The sequence below is a fragment of the Acipenser ruthenus genome, chromosome 19 (assembly GCF_902713425.1).
Source record: "Acipenser ruthenus chromosome 19, fAciRut3.2 maternal haplotype, whole genome shotgun sequence".
Taxonomy (NCBI): domain Eukaryota; kingdom Metazoa; phylum Chordata; class Actinopteri; order Acipenseriformes; family Acipenseridae; genus Acipenser; species Acipenser ruthenus.
The window spans coordinates 13,586,763-13,606,775 of NC_081207.1; the positions used below are offsets into that span (position 1 = coordinate 13,586,763).

Here is a 20,013-nt window from a genome sequence, read left to right on the forward strand (position 1 = left end):
ATAGTAAAGGAGAGAGAGAGTACACCGTTTGTTTACACGGCCCGACTCAACGCAGAGGTTGGGCTCGGCCGATAGGGTCTACTCGACAGTGGGGATGCGGCAAGGCCTAGCCCCGTGGAGGAGAGCGTAGCTGGGGGGGTCACTCGACAGCGGGGATACGGCAAGGCCTAGCCCTGAGGAGGACAAGTGTACTCAGGAAAAATAGACAATCATTCGCGGATGACTGCACAGGCAGTCGCTCACATACGACAGACAGATATAAAGAGCGGCCTACCACGCAAGCGGGGAGGCAGCTGAAACACAGAAAGATAAAAGGACTTTTTTAAGTCGTTGATTCCAGGAAAGCTGCAAGCCAGCTTTCAGCACGAATGCCAGGGGAATACAACTGACTCGAATTGACTCGAGAAGCTCTTTTCTATCAATCTCTTTTCTATCTTACCATACCGTCTTCAGAGGGAAAAAGAGGGAGATCTTCCTGTGAGTGATGGTTTTATCCCCTCGGTGGGCGGGACCGAGTGCGTCATCCCAGGAAGGGGCCTTCGGCAGCTCTGGTATACAGAGCTCAGCAATACCTACCTCAAGGGCAGGAATATCCCATACCTAATGTAGTGGTGGTTGTCTTCGAATTGAAAGGGAACTGCATATTTTGACACTGTTGAAAGGAGAGAGGACCGTTACGTTTTTGCTGCATTGTTTAAAATGATTTTAAATTAGTGGCAACCCTAACTGAATTTTGCGTACAATCTTTCCAGTTTACTGCCTTTTACTGCCTTTTTATCATGAATTATTACAAATATTACTTTTGCATTTTTGTTAGGAATTCAGTGCATTTCTTGTGTTGTTTGGGAGGCAGTGATTGTTCATTTTTTTATTATTTGCATGCAGATGCTGCAAACTTTTTTCATAATGGACATTACGTTTTTAAATGAGTGCTTCTTTACTTAGCCGTCATGTTCATAATTTGGAATGTGTGTGTGTTTTTCTTCCTGCTCCTCTATCAGTTTATCAAGGTATATATTCACCAGAAAAACACAAGTGCAAACTAAATCCACGGTGCATTAAAACAGAAACTTACCAAATACTGCCATGAATTGATAGAATTAACTTTACCATATTTAATCTGTTTCAAAATAAGTTTTTACATTTCAACATTAATATAAATATATAATTACAAATAAATATTTTAAATTTATAATAATGTTGAAAATAAAATCAATCATATTTGTATTTAATTTTATTTTAATTGACAGGGAATCACCACAATAATTATGAGTGCAGCCGGTAGTAGCAGGGACAGGGACAAGGGGCGTAAATACCCCTCCGGAGCTCAGAAGAGAAAGGTGAAAGCAGACCGTCATGAAATACCCCTCCGGAGCTCAGAAGAGAAAGGTGAACGCAGACCGTCATGAAATACCCCTCTGGAGCTCAGAAGAGAAAGGTGAACGCAGACCGTCATGAAATACCCCTCTGGAGCTCAGAAGAGAAAGGTGAAAGCAGACCGTCATGAAATACCCCTCTGGAGCTCAGAAGAGAAAGGTGAAAGCAGACCGTCATGAAATACCCCTCTGGAGCTCAAAAGAGACAGGTGAACGCAGACCGTCCTGAAATACTCCTCCGGAGCTCAGAAGAGAAAGGTGAAAGCAGACCGTCCTGCAATGCAGAAAAGCCAGGAAAATGCAATGTTAAAGTTTGTGAAGTTGGACCAAGGAGGTAGGAATTAACCTCCAACTACTTCTTCTGAAAGTATTGAGCTTAATATAAGTTGGCCTAATGATGATACAGAAACTCCATATCTACTTTGTGGCATTAATTTGGCAAATTAGGCAGTTAAAGAAGTCCATGCTGAATCTGAGTATTCCTGCATGACTGATTTGAATGATTAGGGATGTTGATCTGAGTATTCCTGCATGACTGATTTGAATGATTAGGGATGTTGATCTGAGTATTCCTGCATGACTGATTTGGATGATTAGGAATGTTGAATCTGAGTATTCCTGCATGACTGATTTGGATGATTAGGAATGTTGAATCTGAGTATTCCTGCATGACTGATTTGGATGATTAGGAATGTTGAATCTGAGTATTCCTGCATGACTGATTTGGATGATTAGGAATGTTGAATCTGAGTATTCCTGCATGACTGATTTGGATGATTAGGAATGTTGAATCTGAGTATTCCTGCATGACTGATTTGGATGATTAGGAATGTTGAATCTGAGTATTCCTGCATGACTGATTTGGATGATCCTGGAATGTGGCTAAATGTTATTACTCAGCGATTAAAAGACTTGTTAGTGGGAAAGGGTCCAGTGCAGCAGAAAAACTACTGCTTCCCTAAAGATGACTCAAATAGGAGTTTTTCTGTTCAAAACTACAGACGCAACTTCCAAATGGAGAGATTGTAGACAGGAGCTGGCTAGTATATTCAAAGAGTAAAGATGCTTTGTACTATTTTTGCTGTAAATTGTGTGGAAGAACATCAATTCAGCTAACCACATCTGGTTACAGAAACTGGCAGAATATGTCAGTACAGCTAAAAGAGCATGATACTTCCCATAGCCATTTTAATAGCATGCATGCATACTTGGAAGCAGAACATGTGCAACCATTGATCAGTAACATCAGCAGAGGCTTCAGCTTGAAAAACAGCACTGGCGAAATGTTATAGCAATCACACAGTATTTAGGAGAGCATAACTTAGCATTTCGTGGTAGTGTTGACAAACTTGGTGTTCACAATAATGGCAGCTTTTTGGGACTGATTGAAAGGCTTGGAAGGTTTGACCCTGTGATGTAGGAACATATAAGGAGAATTAATGCACAGGAGACCCATGATCATTATCTTGGCAAGACAGTTCAAAATGAACTAATACATTTAATGGAAGAACATTGTTGATCATGTCAAAAAAGCCAAGTACTACTCAGTGATTATTGATTGTACACCAGATTTGAGCCATCAGGAGCAAATGACTGTGGTCATTTGAATAGTGGATTTTTCAGGCAGTACAACTGAAATTCAGGAACACTTTTTGGACTTCTTAGTCATTACAGATTGTTCTGGTGAAGGTTTGACAAACTCCTTCCTAGAGCTATTGGAAAAACATGGATTGTCATTGCAAAACTGCAGAGGTCAGGGGTATGATAATGGGGCAAATATGAGGGGAGAGCGCAAGAGAGTTCAGGCTAGAATCTTGCAGCTGGGGGGGCTCCCGAGTGGCGCATCCGGTAAAGGTGCTCCGGGTGGAGTGCAGGATGCGCTCTATAGCCTGGACGTCATCGGTTCGAGTCCAGGCTATTCCACAGCGGACCGTAGACGGGAGCTCCCAGGGGGCGGCGCACAATTGGCCAAACAGGCTGGCCCTGCCAAGTGTATACTAAAATAAAAATCTATCTTTACTATGACACGTGTTTCTTTCAAAATTGCACACTTGAGACCCATATAACAAATGGAAGTGCACTACAGTAAGGGTTCTGGAATTATGTTGTGAGCTACAATCAAGGAGTGCTAAACAAGCTTTTAAAATCCACTGCTTTTACCTCTTCATAGCCATTTCTGGCTCTTTGCTTGTATTTTATAATTTGCAGATATTTCAAAGACAAGACAGTTTGTGTTCAAGCCTTAAGTGGCTATTAAAGCATTGGTTAGCCTGCCTTTAAAATGAGCTCGGATGACACGGACACCCTCATAACATTAACTATTAAAGCCCACACTTATTTACCTTTTTAGTTCAACCTACTGTATGTTTGGAACCCCAGCAGGTTAGAATCAATACATTTCACCTGTTCACAAACATTCCACATGTACACAAACTGCCCAGTTAATAAAGGCACAAGCCATATGAAGATGTTATACCTACATATCCACGTTATATACAAAAAAGGATCAACCGTGTAAAGATGTACAATTGGCAAAGTTAAACAAGACACAACTGGGGCACTCTTGGACCCCCATTTTAATTGCAGTAGGAACTAGTAGCCCAATTGTGACTACAGTGTTATAATTCAAACAAGGAGAACAAGAAGAGCAGTAACGAGGTTGTGTGCACTTTCTATCCTCATATATCCACTAGCTGTATGTGATGTCAGAGTTGTCCAGAAAAAAATATTTGAATGGCACTGAAACAACTGGGCTACCTTAGGCAATACTCTAGTAGTTTTCCTCCATAGCTTATTCTAACTGTGTTGGAGTAACTATTGTAATTACCAAGAGGTAGTGTAATTCTCAGCTGAAGTGCAATGAATGAGGTGTAAAGGGAGTTGCATTTATTTGCTTGGCTCTTCATTTCAAAAGATCCCAGTATGGTAATAATAAACCATGTGAAAAGATTGCGAATTAGTGTAGTCTGTCTGTCTGGAGAAATGAGGGTAAAAAGCAATGCACAGAATCAGCACATTTCTCTACAGTTAGCTAACCACAAGCAGAGAGCAGGGAGCAGGAAGGTGGCTGCCAAAATTAATTAGCCTTCATATATTTAATTAAATTCTTTATATAGGAGATGACTCACTAAGACTAAACATTTCATTTGCAAGAGTGACACACTGCCTTAACACCACAGTGGAGCCATTAATGAAGCCTAACAGAGACAAAACAGCTTAGTCTCCTAGAGAAATGTGTTGACAGATGTGGCATCGGATACAGGTGAGTGCCCAATGGTGTGCAGACTCACGCCACCTATAAGGAGGATCTCATTGGATGAGAAGCAGCTGCTTTATATTTATGGGCTATAAACTGTGCTGGAATGTGGCTGGTAAAGTTACTGCATTGTCCACATTGTTACCATTTCCACTGTTGCCCTTAGGGAGTGCTGCTTCCCCTTATCCAAAGCTTACAATCTCTATGCTGTTCAACAGAGTTTCCATTTGCCTCATGTTGCAAACAACTGATCGGATCATTATCATTGTAAAGGCCTCAGAGTTGTTGCATTACTCTGTTGGCATAATAAAGGTGAACAAGGCTGTTTCTCATGTTTTGTGTTGGAAACAACCAATCTGTTAGCTTGAGCAGGGCCGGATTAACCTATATGCAGCAGAACCCCCACGAGGTTGCCGTTTGTTTGGGACATTTTACAAACCTGCATGCTGCTGGATGGGCCCACACACACATGAAGAGAGGCGCACAGAAGCTTGCTTTTGGTTAATTTTGTGACGGCTTTCTCGATTACGGCATACCTATATATACACAAACAGTATATATATATTATATATATATATATATACATATATACACACACACTGAACAAAAATATAAATGCAACATGTAACAATTTCAAAGATTTTACTGAGTTACAGTTCATATAAGGAAATCAGTCAATTCAAATAAATTCATTAGGCCCTAATCTATGGATTTCACATGACTGGGAATACAGATACACATCTGTTTGTCACAGATACCTTAAAAAAAAAGGTAGGGGTGTGGATCAGAAAACCAGTCAGTATCTGGTGTGACCACCATTTGCCTCATGCAGCACGACACATCTCCTTCGCATAGAGTTGATCAGGCTGTTGATTGTGGCCTGTGGAATGTTGCCCCACTCCTCTTCAATGGCTGTGCAAAGTTGCTGGATATTGGCGGGAACTGGAACACGCTGTCGTACATGTCGATCCAGAGCATCCCAAACATGCTCAATGGGTGACATGTCTGGTGAGTATGCAGGCCATGGAAGAACTGGGACATTTTCAGCTTCCAGGAATTGTGTACAGATCCTTGCGACATGGGGCCGTGCATTATCATGCTGAAACATGAGGTGATGGCGGCGGATGAATGGCACGACAATGGGCCTCAGGATCTCGTCACGGTATCTGTGTGCATTCAAATTGCCATCGATAAAATGCAATTGTGTTCGTTGTCCGTAGCTTATGCATGCCCATACCATAACCCCACCGCCACTATTGGGCACTCATCCGTGAAGAGCACACTTCTCCAGCGTGACAGTGGCCATCGAAGGTGAGTATTTGCCCACTGAAGTCGGTTACGACGCCGAACTGCAGTCAGGTCAAGACCCTGGTGAGGACGACGAGCACGCAGATGAGCTTCGCTGAGACGGTTTCTGACAGTTTGTGCAAAAATTCTTCGGTTGTGCAAACCCACAGTTTCATCAGCTGTCAAATTAACTTCATGCTGGGCTTGTTTGTATCCGAATATCTCATAGGGAGCTCAAAGCAACCCACAAACACATATGAGTCTCAACAGGACTGACGGACCACCCTGTAGTGTATGAACTTAAGAGTGCAGAAAATATAAACCGTGTTCACAGCACTGTATTGGTGCATAACCGTAGAACTGTATAAAAACAATATAGGCTATGTAACAAACGCAGACAGATGGACACACAATGTGTTTCTCACATTTTTTTATGGCAGCTCCACAATCGGAAGAATACAGTGCCTTGCGAAAGTATTCGGCCCCCTTGAACTTTGCGACCTTTTGCCACATTTCAGGCTTCAAACATAAAGATATGAAACTGTAATTTTTTGTGAAGAATCAACAACAAGTGGGACACAATCATGAAGTGGAACGAAATTTATTGGATATTTCAAACTTTTTTAACAAATAAAAAACTGAAAAATTGGCCGTGCAAAATTATTCAGCCCCCTTAAGTTAATACTTTGTAGCGCCACCTTTTGCTGCGATTACAGCTGTAAGTCGCTTGGGGTATGTCTCTATCAGTTTTGCACATCGAGAGACTGAAATTTTTGTCCATTCCTCCTTGCAAAACAGCTCGAGCTCAGTGAGGTTGGATGGAGAGCATTTGTGAACAGCAGTTTTCAGTTCTTTCCACAGATTCTCGATTGGATTCAGGTCTGGACTTTGACTTGGCCATTCTAACACCTGGATATGTTTATTTGTGAACCATTCCATTGTAGATTTTGCTTTATGTTTTGGATCATTGTCTTGTTGGAAGACAAATCTCCGTCCCAGTCTCAGGTCTTTTGCAGACTCCATCAGGTTTTCTTCCAGAATGGTCCTGTATTTGGCTCCATCCATCTTCCCATCAATTTTAACCATCTTCCCTGTCCCTGCTGAAGAAAAGCAGGCCCAAACCATGATGCTGCCACCACCATGTTTGACAGTGGGGATGGTGCGTTCAGGGTGATGAGCTGTGTTGCTTTTACGCCAAACATAACGTTTTGCATTGTTGCCAAAAAGTTCGATTTTGGTTTCATCTGACCAGAGCACCTTCTTCCACATGTTTGGTGTGTCTCCCAGGTGGCTTGTGGCAAACTGTAAACGACACTTTTTATGGATATCTTTAAGAAATGGCTTTCTTCTTGCCACTCTTCCATAAAGGCCAGATTTGTGCAGTATACGACTGATTGTTGTCCTATGGACAGAGTCTCCCACCTCAGCTGTAGATCTCTGCAGTTCATCCAGAGTGATCATGGGCCTCTTGGCTGCATCTCTGATCAGTCTTCTCCTTGTATGAGCTGAAAGTTTAGAGGGACGGCCAGGTCTTGGTAGATTTGCAGTGGTCTGATACTCCTTCCATTTCAATATTATCGCTTGCACAGTGCTCCTTGGGATGTTTAAAGCTTGGGAAATCTTTTTGTATCCAAATCCAGCTTTAAACTTCTCCACAACAGTATCTCGGACCTGCCTGGTGTGTTCCTTGTTCTTCATGATGCTCTCTGCGCTTTAAACGGACCTCTGAGACTATCACAGTGCAGGTGCATTTATACGGAGACTTGATTACACACAGGTGGATTCTATTTATCATCATTAGTCATTTAGGTCAACATTGGATCATTCAGAGATCCTCACTGAACTTCTGGAGAGAGTTTGCTGCACTGAAAGTAAAGGGGCTGAATAATTTTGCACGCCCAATTTTTCAGTTTTTTATTTGTTAAAAAAGTTTGAAATATCCAATAAATTTCGTTCCACTTCATGATTGTGTCCCACTTGTTGTTGATTCTTCACAAAAAATTACAGTTTCATATCTTTATGTTTGAAGCCTGAAATGTGGCAAAAGGTCGCAAAGTTCAAGGGGGCCGAATACTTTCGCAAGGCACTGTATATATTTTTCCCTTCATAATGACTTTATAAACTACAACGCCAATCACATCGAATATAAAAGCTTTTTTTATGCAATTCTCAAGTCTGCAAAACATAAAAGTGTCTAATTTTGGTTTGAAACTGGAAAATAAATGGTTACCATGCACAGGCATGATGGAAAATACTGTAACGTGACTGCACCATGGGTTGCAAATGGATGTAATGTAATGTTGTTGAAGCTGACACCCTGGGATCCTTCAAGATCCTGCCATGGAGTTTGCACAAAAAATAAAAAAGAAGTTGACAAATACAGATAAAAACATAAGAACATAAGAAAGTTTACAAACGAGAGGAGGCCATTCAGCCCATCTTGCTCGTTTGGTTGTTAGTAGCTTATTGATCCCAGAATCTCATCAAGCAGCTTCTTGAAGGATCCCAGGGTGTCAGCTTCAACAACATTACTGGGGAGTTGGTTCCAGACCCTCACAATTCTCTGTGTAAAAAAGTGCCTCCTATTTTCTGTTCTGAATGCCCCTTTATCTAATCTCCATTTATGACCCCTGGTCCTTTTTTCTTTTTTCAAGTCAAAGAAGTCCCCCGGGTTGACATTGTCTATAGCTTTTAGGATTTTGAATGTTTGAATCAGATCACCGCGTAGTCTTCTTTGTTCAAGACTGAATAGATTCAATTCTTTTAGCCTGTCTGCATACGACATGCCTTTTAAACCCGGGATAATTCTGGTCGCTCTTCTTTGCACTCTTTCTAGAGCATACCTTCACCAACATTAATTCTCACCATCACTAACTATTTCACCACCTGTGATCACCTTATTTATACACCTGTGGCACAAAACACGAAATATGCACAGGGGCGGGGAGTACCCCATCACAGACCCCCAAAATATGGGTTAGCGCAGGGCCCCCACGTCCTTTAATCTAGCCCTGAGCTTGGGGCAATCTGAGCAGATACTAAGGAATGCTAGTGGAGACTGAGACAGTGTGGTGTGAATCACCAATATCAGTGCTCTCTTTCTCCGACTAGTACCCTTTCTCCTTCATTACTGTTAGACTTTTATACAACCCTGCTTTGTGTTTAAAGCAGTGCTGGGCTGGAACCAGGTGTTGATGGTTTCTGTCATTTGAGCCACCTCCCTGAGATGTCCCTGCTTTCCCATGACTGTTGCGGAATAGCTGCACACCACTCTCACACAGCTTATTGGATCACATGACACTGTAAATTTGCATACATTGAACTTTACTTACAACTTATAAAGTCTCCATCTATCTCATAACTTTTACCTACTGGGACAGTTTGAGCAACTGTGTTCTGGTTTTGAAATAGCTTAAAAAACAAGACCAACCAAAGCCCCCTGAGGCACAGATTCTTTCAACATGAACATGCATTACACCGCGACTCAAAGACTCCTTCACCCCGTCACACTTTAAAAAATGCACAGCTTGTTTTCATTATTATTGAGAGAAAGAAAAACATGTGTGCTGACCACAGCTTGATTTTAAGGAGTGGCTTGAGTAGAGTGGGATGCTATATAAATTCCACTAATCAAGTGGAGAGTGCATTTCTCGCACACTCTTTGCCCACGAGCAAACAAAGAAAGCAAGAGAACGTATGTTCTTGTACTGTATATCCTGGCTAGTTACAGTGCACATTCAAAACCTGAACTAACAGCCAAGCATAAGAGTAATACTGGAAAAAGTCAACTTCTATGTTCCCCCCTTGTCATTATTATTATTATTATTTTGATTTGATTTCCCTCGTACCAACTTTTCTATTTCTCACGTCTTTATTTAATGTTATTTATTTTTACTTTCTTTTCTTCTCCTTTCCCTTTTTGCCTACAGATCAACTACCCAGAGTTGAGATTTGGAATGTGTTTTTGATATCTGCCCCCAGCCCTGCCCCACCCATGTTTACTTGTATTTTTGTATCTGAAACAATGTGAAAAAACGCCAAGTTATAAAAAGGGACAAGCCATTTAAAGTGGAATTATCACAAACACAAGCTAAGTTAGAAAAAACAATTGGGGCAACCTTGGCCAACACAAAGCAAATAGGCACAACTGTAAAAGCGATGGGGGTCAAGGCTGCCCCAATTGTTTCTACTAACTTGGCTTGTGTTTTTCATGCAGTTGATCCGCTTTTATTGTGCCTGAAAAACACAAACCAAGTTAGTAGAAACAATTGGGGCAACCTTGGCCCCCTCCACTTTAATAGTTGTTGTTTTTTTCACGTTGAAAACGTGTTTTTGTTTCAGATATCACTTCTTTATTCACTTATAACACACACACACGTTACGAGAATAGCAAAATCGTTCAACCTACATTGAGGCAATGTATTGCCATTTGGATAGGGTACGTGTAAATAGTAGCCTAGTCTGTTGAAAGGGTTAAGATGTGAATATGTGTAGTGTAGCGGTTATGTAGTTGGAGTACTTATATATATATAATATTGATGCACAATGAATGCAACAGTCTAAGTTTTACATCAACAGATCATTGAGCACATACGTAATGTTATTTACATTTTAAATAGTGAGCAGCTATGTTTGTAGATTGTTTGAGTAGTATTGTTCCTTGGGATAACAAAATACTGAGCTCAAGTCACGTGATTTCATAAAAATGCCAGGTGCTCCGTGTTTGTTATTTGAGTTGATTTAAAATTGCCAAAATTAGTTGATTAAGAATTTGTATAAATAGCCATTTGAAAATACATGATTTTAATTAACACAAGAACAGCGAAAGATACGACTACGCCTCGCTTGAGTAATGAAGATTTCCTGGTTGCTATCGGCATGATTGAAGGAGGCCGGTCTGTGAGAGAAGTTGCCCGGAGAATGAAATGTTCTGCTTCAACAATCAGCAGACTAGTCCAGTGAAACCAGGAAACCAGTTCTGTGAGGGACAGGCCATGTCCTGGAAGGCAGAGCGTCACCACACCGGCCCAGGACCGTTATGCTGACTGTTGCGTTATTCAATCCAACCAGTGGGGCAACCGTGTCCAGCCAACCTTCACCAGCTGGCTGCAGCTGCACAGGAAGAGTGTCGGAACATACTACAGCAGTCTATCCAGAGGCTGATCAGGTCTATGCGTCAATGCTGCCAGGATTGTATTAATGCTCAGGGAGGTCATACCCGATACTAACTTTGTAATGTTTTCATTTTGACAGTGTGTCACGTTTTATACTGAAAACTTATTATGATTCTATGATTGTGATTTTGTTTGATAGCTCTGTTTAAAATATTTGATGAAATCCATTAGACCTGTTGCCACCGCCGAAGACAAAAGACGGCAACTCCTGCTAAATAAAAGTCTATATCCCAAATGTGTGTTTCAATTATTCATACTTTATTCATTAAAACAAGGTAAAAACAGGTACGCTGATGTGTTTCGACATGTTGTCTTCATCAGAGTGTATTGAAAGCAGGACTCATTAGATCTATTAAATGCACCCGGTACTCATTGTCATTTAACACCTTATCCGATTACTGAGGACAACGAACATATCCACGTGATATAAACAATCCAAGTGAGGGGTTGCAGTCACGTGACCTCAAGCAGGCTACATACTGGCGGCAGTGCTTAATTTGAGCCGGATCCTGCTGGAACAGGATCCAGCGCCTCTCAGATTTGACTTTTTTCGTTCCAGCACCTAATTTGTCCGGATCCGGTACCTCTCACTGCATGATTTATTATTTTTTCCACTGTTTGCACTGTAAGCATTCTAGTTAAAGTTGCCTCTGCCTCCTTGTTATTTCTCCCGCCCCCCGTAAAAGCGCATCCTATCCCGCCACACCGATTCCAGACCTGCTCTCTTATTTGTACATAGAGGTTATGATCTTGAAACAGTGGTGGTCAGCTAGTGAGAGGTCCCTACGTAATCACGTCACGTAGCCTACGCTAGTCGTCGCTACTGAATTTGAACCGTGTCGTGGGAAAGGAAAGCCAAATCAAAAATGAGGGGGAAACTGCTCCTGATGGCGATGCCTTAGTTAGCAGCGCTGTCTGCGCTGCTAATCCCACCAGTTCAGCATCACCACCGGCATGTCCTCCACTAGCTAGCAGGCCACTAGTGAGTCAGACTCGGCAGGAGAAGGGGACGGGTTCGGGGAGGACTAGTGATGGGCAGTTCAATTCTTTGTAGTGACTCGATTCATTTGATTCAGTTCAGTTTGGTGAATCGATTCATTTCGTTCATTTGATTCACTGATTCAATGACACAAAACCAATCAATGTAGACCGCATTAAGATTGTTTACGTAGGTTTATTTGAACCGGAAAGAACGAGTCGAACGAGACGAACTGCACATCACAAAATCTAGGGAGAATCTATATTTGGTTGACTTGGTTCATAAACATTAAATTAAATATAGTTTAACAAAAAAATAATAATATATATTTAGAATACTGGAGATAACATAACAGTTTGAACCATTAGCATTGTTTAGCCATCAGTATCAACTAATTTAATTTAATCTTTAAAAAAAAAAAAGTCAATTGCATTTCTTACGTGTTTTTTTTTTCTATACATTTGGAGTCACCCATTGTTTTTTACAACAACAAAAAAGAGAGGCTCGAATGAGTGGTATTTGTGGAACTAATCCGTGGTATTTATTCAGCACATAGCAAAACGCTGTTTACCCAATTCCTCTTCTATCCAGTAAACCTTTGGGATTAGTCATGTAATCAATCACACGTTGAAGCACACCCAGAACCGCAACATGTACATTGTATATGAACAAAGTTTAAACGTGTATATATTTAGTATTTTTTAGTGTTTAACACAGTAAAATAACATTTAGAAAATGTATATTTAATGTGCGTGTAAAATATAATAGACGTTTAGAATGTGCAATATCCTCCTAAAAGGTCGTTGTATCGTAGCTGATACTACGTTTCACCTTGTGGACTAAGGTGAATCGTCGTCATTATTAAATTATAAAATATTTAACCGTAGTTGTAAATTGTCATGTATAAAATACATTCATTCCTCAAGGTCAAATATATAATCACAAGTTATATAATTAAGCCTTGGGTATAATAACGTTACAATACCAGTAGATGTTTGTATTTATTTGGAAATGAGGTGTATATATCTCAATTATTATTATTATTAATATTATTTAGTAATTTGGCTGACTTTACTCAAGATGACTTAGAAGTATTAATCATAATTTGTGCAAAATAGTTAACTATAGATATGATTAATTTTGTATGTGTATAAAAAATAACAAACACACATAGGCTACAACTAGTAGTGATTCATTTTATTATTTATTTGTTTGGAAGACTTACACAAGGTTACGTACATAGTAAGAAGAACTGTAAGAAAAATTAAAAAAATTAATTCTGGTGCACAAACTTGTAATCTGAGTTACTGACAGCGTGAAGCAGCACTCTAGAAAGTACACACCGTCTGGATCATAGATAGCTATGGTCAGGAGGATGTAACTGACGCCATTTTGGCTCACACAGAGTTCTTATCATGCACTAAGTAAGCGGGAATTTGGATCCAATATGGCACATACGGTCTTCAGTTTCATAACACTCAACGAGTTGAGAAACAACCCGGTTTCCTTGTTACAATGAACAAATCAGCCAGACTCGAGAGGTAAGGAATCATTTCATGACTTTTGATAGGCTGGTAACTCGACTCCTGTGTGCCACGCAGGTTGTTCATAGGGTAGGGTGAACCAAAAGAACAGATTCAATGGGGAATCTGTTCCGATTCCCATCGTTCACCTTAGTGAGTCGTTCAAAAAGAACGATTCGTTCACGAACTACACATCACTAGGGAGGACAGTGCATCCACCGACGAAGTGTCCGGAGCAGGTGCAGTTTGAACGGAGGCTCAGTTCAAGAAAAAGCAAACGTATAACCCCTGGCTTGTCATGCAAAATTCAAAGCTGGGCTGTACAACATGCAAAAAGGTAGGGAGCTTGGGTCTGGAAAAGACTGGAGGGATGAAACTAGCAAAAGAGTGGGTGGAATGTACAGTAACGTCCTCTGCCTCTGACGTAAAAAAACAACAAAGAGCCCTCAGAAAAAAGGTTTTTGAACATGCCCGAACCAAGGCCCATTTAGCGGCAGCAAGCATTGTAGCCAAGGCTAAAGATGACACCTTAACACAGGTTATAGTTACATTGTCTGGCTACATTGTGTGTCACTTTTTTTCTCATGCGTTCCGGTACCTCAGAGCCCCCCGGAACACCCCCCCCCTCTCGCGCTCACTATGTGTTCCGGGACCTCCCGATTTACAAATTAAGCACTGACTGGCGGTAACAACATAGCATACTTCTTACCTCCAGGTCACAGGAATTAGAAAGATATAATTTATGATGTCCCAGAAACTTGGAATTTGTGGCCCCTACTGTGCACCACACCAGTGAGCGAGCACACTTTGACGGGATTTGATCAAGTTTATTTTTTCCTTATAACCACCCAGCTACTTATCCCATGATTTCCACGTGGAGCGCATGCAAGTCCAAATTTGTCAAAGTAGAATGTACAGATCAGTACTAAACAGTACATTTCTAATAGTGGAAATTGTTTAAGCAGCTAATGTATGGCAAAGAAAATATTATAGGAAGGTTGGTGTTTCTTATGCGTTTCACTTAAACGGACATTAGGGCGTCTGGGTTTGTTAATTCCTGCCACCCGGACACAGATGCCAATTCCCGGACTGTCCGGTCAAACCAGACCGGTGGCAACCCTAACTCTGGGAGATGGTGTTGAATTCTCAAATGCTCTGCAACCCCAGTATAAACAACAACACACATGCTCCCCACTCATTCACTCACTTCTCATTCCCATGCTAATGGCGTGACCCGTTCCCCTCACAATACATGTAACATATATAAGAGACAGACAAGACAAACTGAAGAGACAACAACAAAGCAATTGTCCGGGGCGTTACAAAGTATTTTTTAATTTGAAAGTAAAAATATATGAAAGCATGACGACCTTATTGTACAAAAATCTTCACTAATATACAATTGAACAAGAACTGTTGAGTATTTATTTTCGTTTCATACAGTATTAAATAGCAGTTTTTATATGCTAGTGAAAAATAAATAAATATCAAGATAAATAAATAAATATCTATGTATTCATGTGTATATTAATTTATTTCAATATTTATATTAATGCATTTATTTATTTATGTTTTACTTTTACCAAATATATAGGCTATCCTTCAGCATAGCTAATTCTCAGAAAATGAATGTTCCTTTTTGTCCAGTGGGGACCACAAATAGCGTTACTCTCATCAACCAGTATCGAGAGTAACCGTACTTCCTAGCGCCAATAGGGACCACAAGGAAACCTGAGCTCAAGATCAGAATCTCAGAATGAAGACGACGAAGAACTTGAAAAATCTCAATGTCCCGAGAATTCTCAGCTGGCTGACTTCATCTTTCAAAATACTGCACTGACAGTATAACACAACACGCTTGTAAACTGAAGGTTGTAGGTTCAAATCCCATGTATTCCAGACCGTTTTTATATATATAAATATTTTTTTTGCAGGCAAATTTTCAATTTTAAAACATTAATAAATAATTTAATATAAATGATATAGACGTCACAATAAGTGTGTTCCTTAGCATATTTCCATTTTGACAAAACAAGTTCATTGTCATTAAACTCGGATGTTCTGTAATATACATATGCGTGGATAAAAGTGCCTGGGGTCTGCAGAAATACGGCGGAAGAACAAGAAAAAGAAGGAGAAGGACATTTTTACCTTACTTTGGTGACTTATTTCTCTTACTGTATGACAAGTATTGACTTTTGTTTTGCCTCCTCAGTACACGTAAAGTGTCCATGCTGTATAGAGTCACTGGCAGTTTTCGCTGTCTTTTTTAACTACCGTTCCTCTCGATTATAATTGTTATCATTTAAATGTATTTTTGTATTATTGTTAGTATAGGTGTGTGGCAGCACGGCAGGGTGTGTGCTGTGTGGGGAGTTATTGGGTGGCAGGGAGGGATTTAAAATCCTCCCTGCAAACATAGGTGGGAATGTGGCTGGAGCCGTCAATTGAATAAATGTTTAAATGATTAATTAAGGCTCCAGCCACGGGTGTATAAAATAGGTGTTCATGGGTGGTAATTTAGAATGTGGGTTGAATTGATGTCTATGTTCGTGGTGGAGGTTAGTTTTGTGTGCTGTGCATATATAGAGAAATTATCATTGGTGTTTATATATACTGTTTTGTTTAAACTGTTTGTTTGGCAATTGTGCCTGTTTGTTTTGTTTTGTTATTTGTTTATTATTAAAGTGTGCAAAAGCGAGTTTAAACCTGTAGCTTTCTTGAGTCTCCTTCCTGGTAGAAACAGCTTGCCAATGATGTCATCCTGTTACAGGCTCTATTGAGTGTTTATTGATTAGTTAATAATAATCTACTGCATTTCTAAACTCAGCACAACGACTGTAAGTCGCCCTGGATAAGGGTGTCTGCTAAGAAATAAATAATAATAACCCAATCTGCAGCTCAGCACATAACACAGCAAATGAACAATGTGTGCCTCGCTATTTACCAGTTCCATATCTGTCATTACTAACATGTGAACATGGTCTGGCATTTGCAATTATAGTGCAATGACATTTTGCAAAAAGCAAAAGATTAAAACATTGGTATATATCTGTAATATATTATATATGTGTGACAGGGAGGCAGCGCTACAGGCTGCCTCACTGCATAAGGGCTGGACAACCAGGGGTGGTCAATTCGTATCGCCCAACGCCCGGAACAACCCGATTTGTAGGACGGACAACAAGTTTTGCCATTATACTTTGCCCGTCGGACAAGTAGTTTTTATTTATTTAATTTTTCTATGTTCCCTCTGTTGCTAGAAAGGCACTCTGGGTATATTTGTAAGAGCCACGTTTCTGAAAACTGAATTGCAGAAGTCTAGCACATACACAAACATTTTAAAATGTGTTTACATTCCACCCCTATTACTTCTTCCACAGCTAGCAAATCAGAAGCTGATCTTCTGTTGGTTACAAAGAAACCCAGAAATGGCTGCCTGAGGATGAGAGCCTCTGTCAAGACACACGCTAATCTTTTAAACTTAAGGTATTATTTATGTTTTTTGTAAATGATCAAATAAGTTATACTGCTTTCTAAACATTAACCTGACATTTAAATTCAGCAATCTATTAAAGTTTAAAAAAAAATAAAAATACAGCATAGTTGCTGAGGTATTAGCGGATTTGAAAAAATCGGATTGTGTAATTTATAACACTCGTGGTCAAGTGTGTACTTGTTTGGAATATGTTTAAAAAAAAACTAAAGTTTATTATATATATATATATATATATATATATATATATATATAATTATAAGTATAGTATAGTACTATTAAGTAAAATAAATATATCATAGAAATAAACAAAAAAACACATATTTTATGTCTGCAGTATTTGATGGAGCCTATTGTAAATATTGCGTGCATTTTAAAAACGGAAACAAAAATCAGAGAAACTTGACAGGTTATACAAGTTTTTTTTTATAAATCTGGGGTTCAGCAGTTATAAAACTATTTACAGTAGAACATTAAGAAAATCAGAATTATAGTTGGCAATTAATTTGTGTCTGTGATGCAACAAACTAAAACACCTGTACATCAGAAGTTGAAATCAGCTTATAAAGAGTGGAAAAAACAGGCAGAAGCTATTTTTATATTTGAATAACTCCTAAGTATTGCTTACTATAGTTGTACTCTTAGTATGTTACTTAAATGTACTAGCAAATGTGTTCTAAACTGCACTGAAAGAAACATTTCCTTAAAGTATGGTATACATTTGTTGAGGTGAGGTCGGGTCACAGGGAACCTTTTGTGAATTTAATGAACCAGTCAAGCTATAAGGCTAGACCCGCCCCTCTTAAATCACTAATTGATTGATTGTGTTCACTGTTAAATTAAACTAAAATACTACGAGTTATAGTCTACTTATTTTGTGTGTGCTTTGTGCGACGGGGAGGGGGCAAGTATTTTTAAGAAGGACAAGTAGATTTTTCTAGCATTTTGTCCTTTGGACAACAAGTCTTTTTAAGAAATTGGCCAGCCCTGACAGCCATGTAAAAATCCAAGTATGTGATGTGTAAATTGGCTGCCCAGCCCTTAAACTGTGTATAAAAGGTGTCTGTTCATTTCAGGCAGGGCTGCTGAACCAGGAGGACACCAGAGGTACTGTCCGAAATAGAGTGTGGGAAGAGTGCTGAAATTGCTGCGGAGCTGTCCACTTGCTGAAAGCTGTTGCCAGTTTCCACAGCCAGAAAGATGATGCAAAAAACATCTTGTAAGCTGGAGGGACAAGAGGAAAAGGGAAGAATCCCTCTTGTTTGTTGAACTTTATTTTATTTATTTTCTTTTGGTTTGTGGATATTGTAATTTTGAGCAGCATTCGACTTTTCTGTTGGTTTGAAGATCCACTCAGCCAGTTCAACCAGTCCTTCCCGGGCCAACTCCACGACAACTTCGCTCGGCGGTATTTACCACTCCAAACTTCTCTGCCCAGATGTCTGCTTCTCCTGTCTGCCGTGGCTCCTGCCTGGCCACTCGTTCCTCCGCAACTCCTGACATCAGAGACTGAACGATCTCCCGGCTCCAGCATGATCTTCGTAGGAACAACATCCCATTCAAATCTACAGCTCTTAAGGAGAATCTGTTTACTTTATTTCTCTCCATTCTGCAGCATCCTTCCCGTCACAGGCGCTATGACGTCGGCACAGATCGTTGCTTTACAACTTGCGCCCAGTGTTGCCAAGTCTCACGACAAAACAAGCCCAACCCATGTCTGAATGGGTGTTTCTACAAATTCCAACATTCCGACTCTCAAAAAACAAGCACGATTCATGCTTATTATAAGCAGACTTGAAACACCTCGCCCCGCACCCACTGCATCTCCACAAAGCGCGTCTACATCCGGAAAACTGCCAATCAAAGGCTCATTCAGCAGTTCCTGAGCATTCTGGCTCCAACTATAACCTTTCAGGTTACCTACCCTCTGCAGGCGTCCAGCAGGCCCCCATAGTGGTCCCCCCCCCCTCACTGTAGTCCAGCAGGCCCCCATAGTGGTCCCTTCTCTGTCAAACGGTTTTCTTCCAGCTGCAGGCTTCAACAGGCCCTGCAGCCCCCTTCTATTCCTTACCTCAAACGGTTGCCCAGCAGGGCTCTGATTTTAAATCCACTCTTCCGCACTTCCCAGCGGTCCTCCAAACTTAATTTTTTTAGGTTACCCCCCCCCCCCCTCACTGCAAGCATCCAGCAGGCCCCTGCAGTGACCTCCTGGCCACTAGGAGCGTCCAGCAGCCCCCCATAGTGGTCCTTTCTCTGTGAAATGCTTTTCTTCTTTCGGCTCATCAGCAGTATTGAGCATTTGGATCCAGAGACTGTTCTTACAGTTAGGAGCGGCTGCTCCCGTGATCCATCCCGGGGTTTCGACATCCGCCACTGTTGTCCAACAAGCAACTGTAACCTTTCAGGTTACACCCCCCACCCTCAGTGCAGGCGTCCAGCAGGCCCCTGCAGTGATCTCTCTGGCCACTATGGGCATCCAGCAGGCCCCCATTGTGGTTCCCTCTCTTTCTAATATTCCTTCTACCTTTTCAGCTACAAGCTTTCAACAGGGCAACACAGCCTGTCTATTCCTTATATCAAATGGCTGCCCAGCAGGGCCCTGCTTTTCTGTCCACTCTTCCTTCCTTCCCAGTGGTACAGCAGGCCCCTGCTTTCTCTTTCCCAGGCTCACAGCAAGTACCTGCATTCCTTACTTCTACGTTGGGTTCCCAGCAAGCCCCATTAGCAGGTTCAGTGATCTCACCTCAGCTGGACCCAGTGCTCTTTTTCTCCCCCATAGCTGCTCCCTCCTCCTACCGGCCTTTTTTGCCGGGACCCCTCAATTCCCCCAGCACTCCAATTTTTCAATAACCACCCTTTACATTCTCCCTCTGCAGTGTCTGGTTTTTCCCTAAAAACTTGACCTACACAACCAGATTTTAG

The 20,013-nt window shown here is 40.8% G+C and overlaps 1 long non-coding RNA gene across 1 annotated transcript; it reads left to right on the plus strand.

The window, feature by feature from the left end:
• Positions 1-1,261: 1,261 nt before the first annotated feature.
• Positions 1,262-19,649, plus strand: LOC117424189 (uncharacterized). The gene is made up of 3 exons (XR_009307767.1): positions 1,262-1,710; positions 16,979-17,084; positions 18,172-19,649. It is a non-coding gene; the product is annotated as an uncharacterized LOC117424189 (long non-coding RNA).
• The last annotated feature ends 364 nt before the right edge of the window (positions 19,650-20,013 follow it).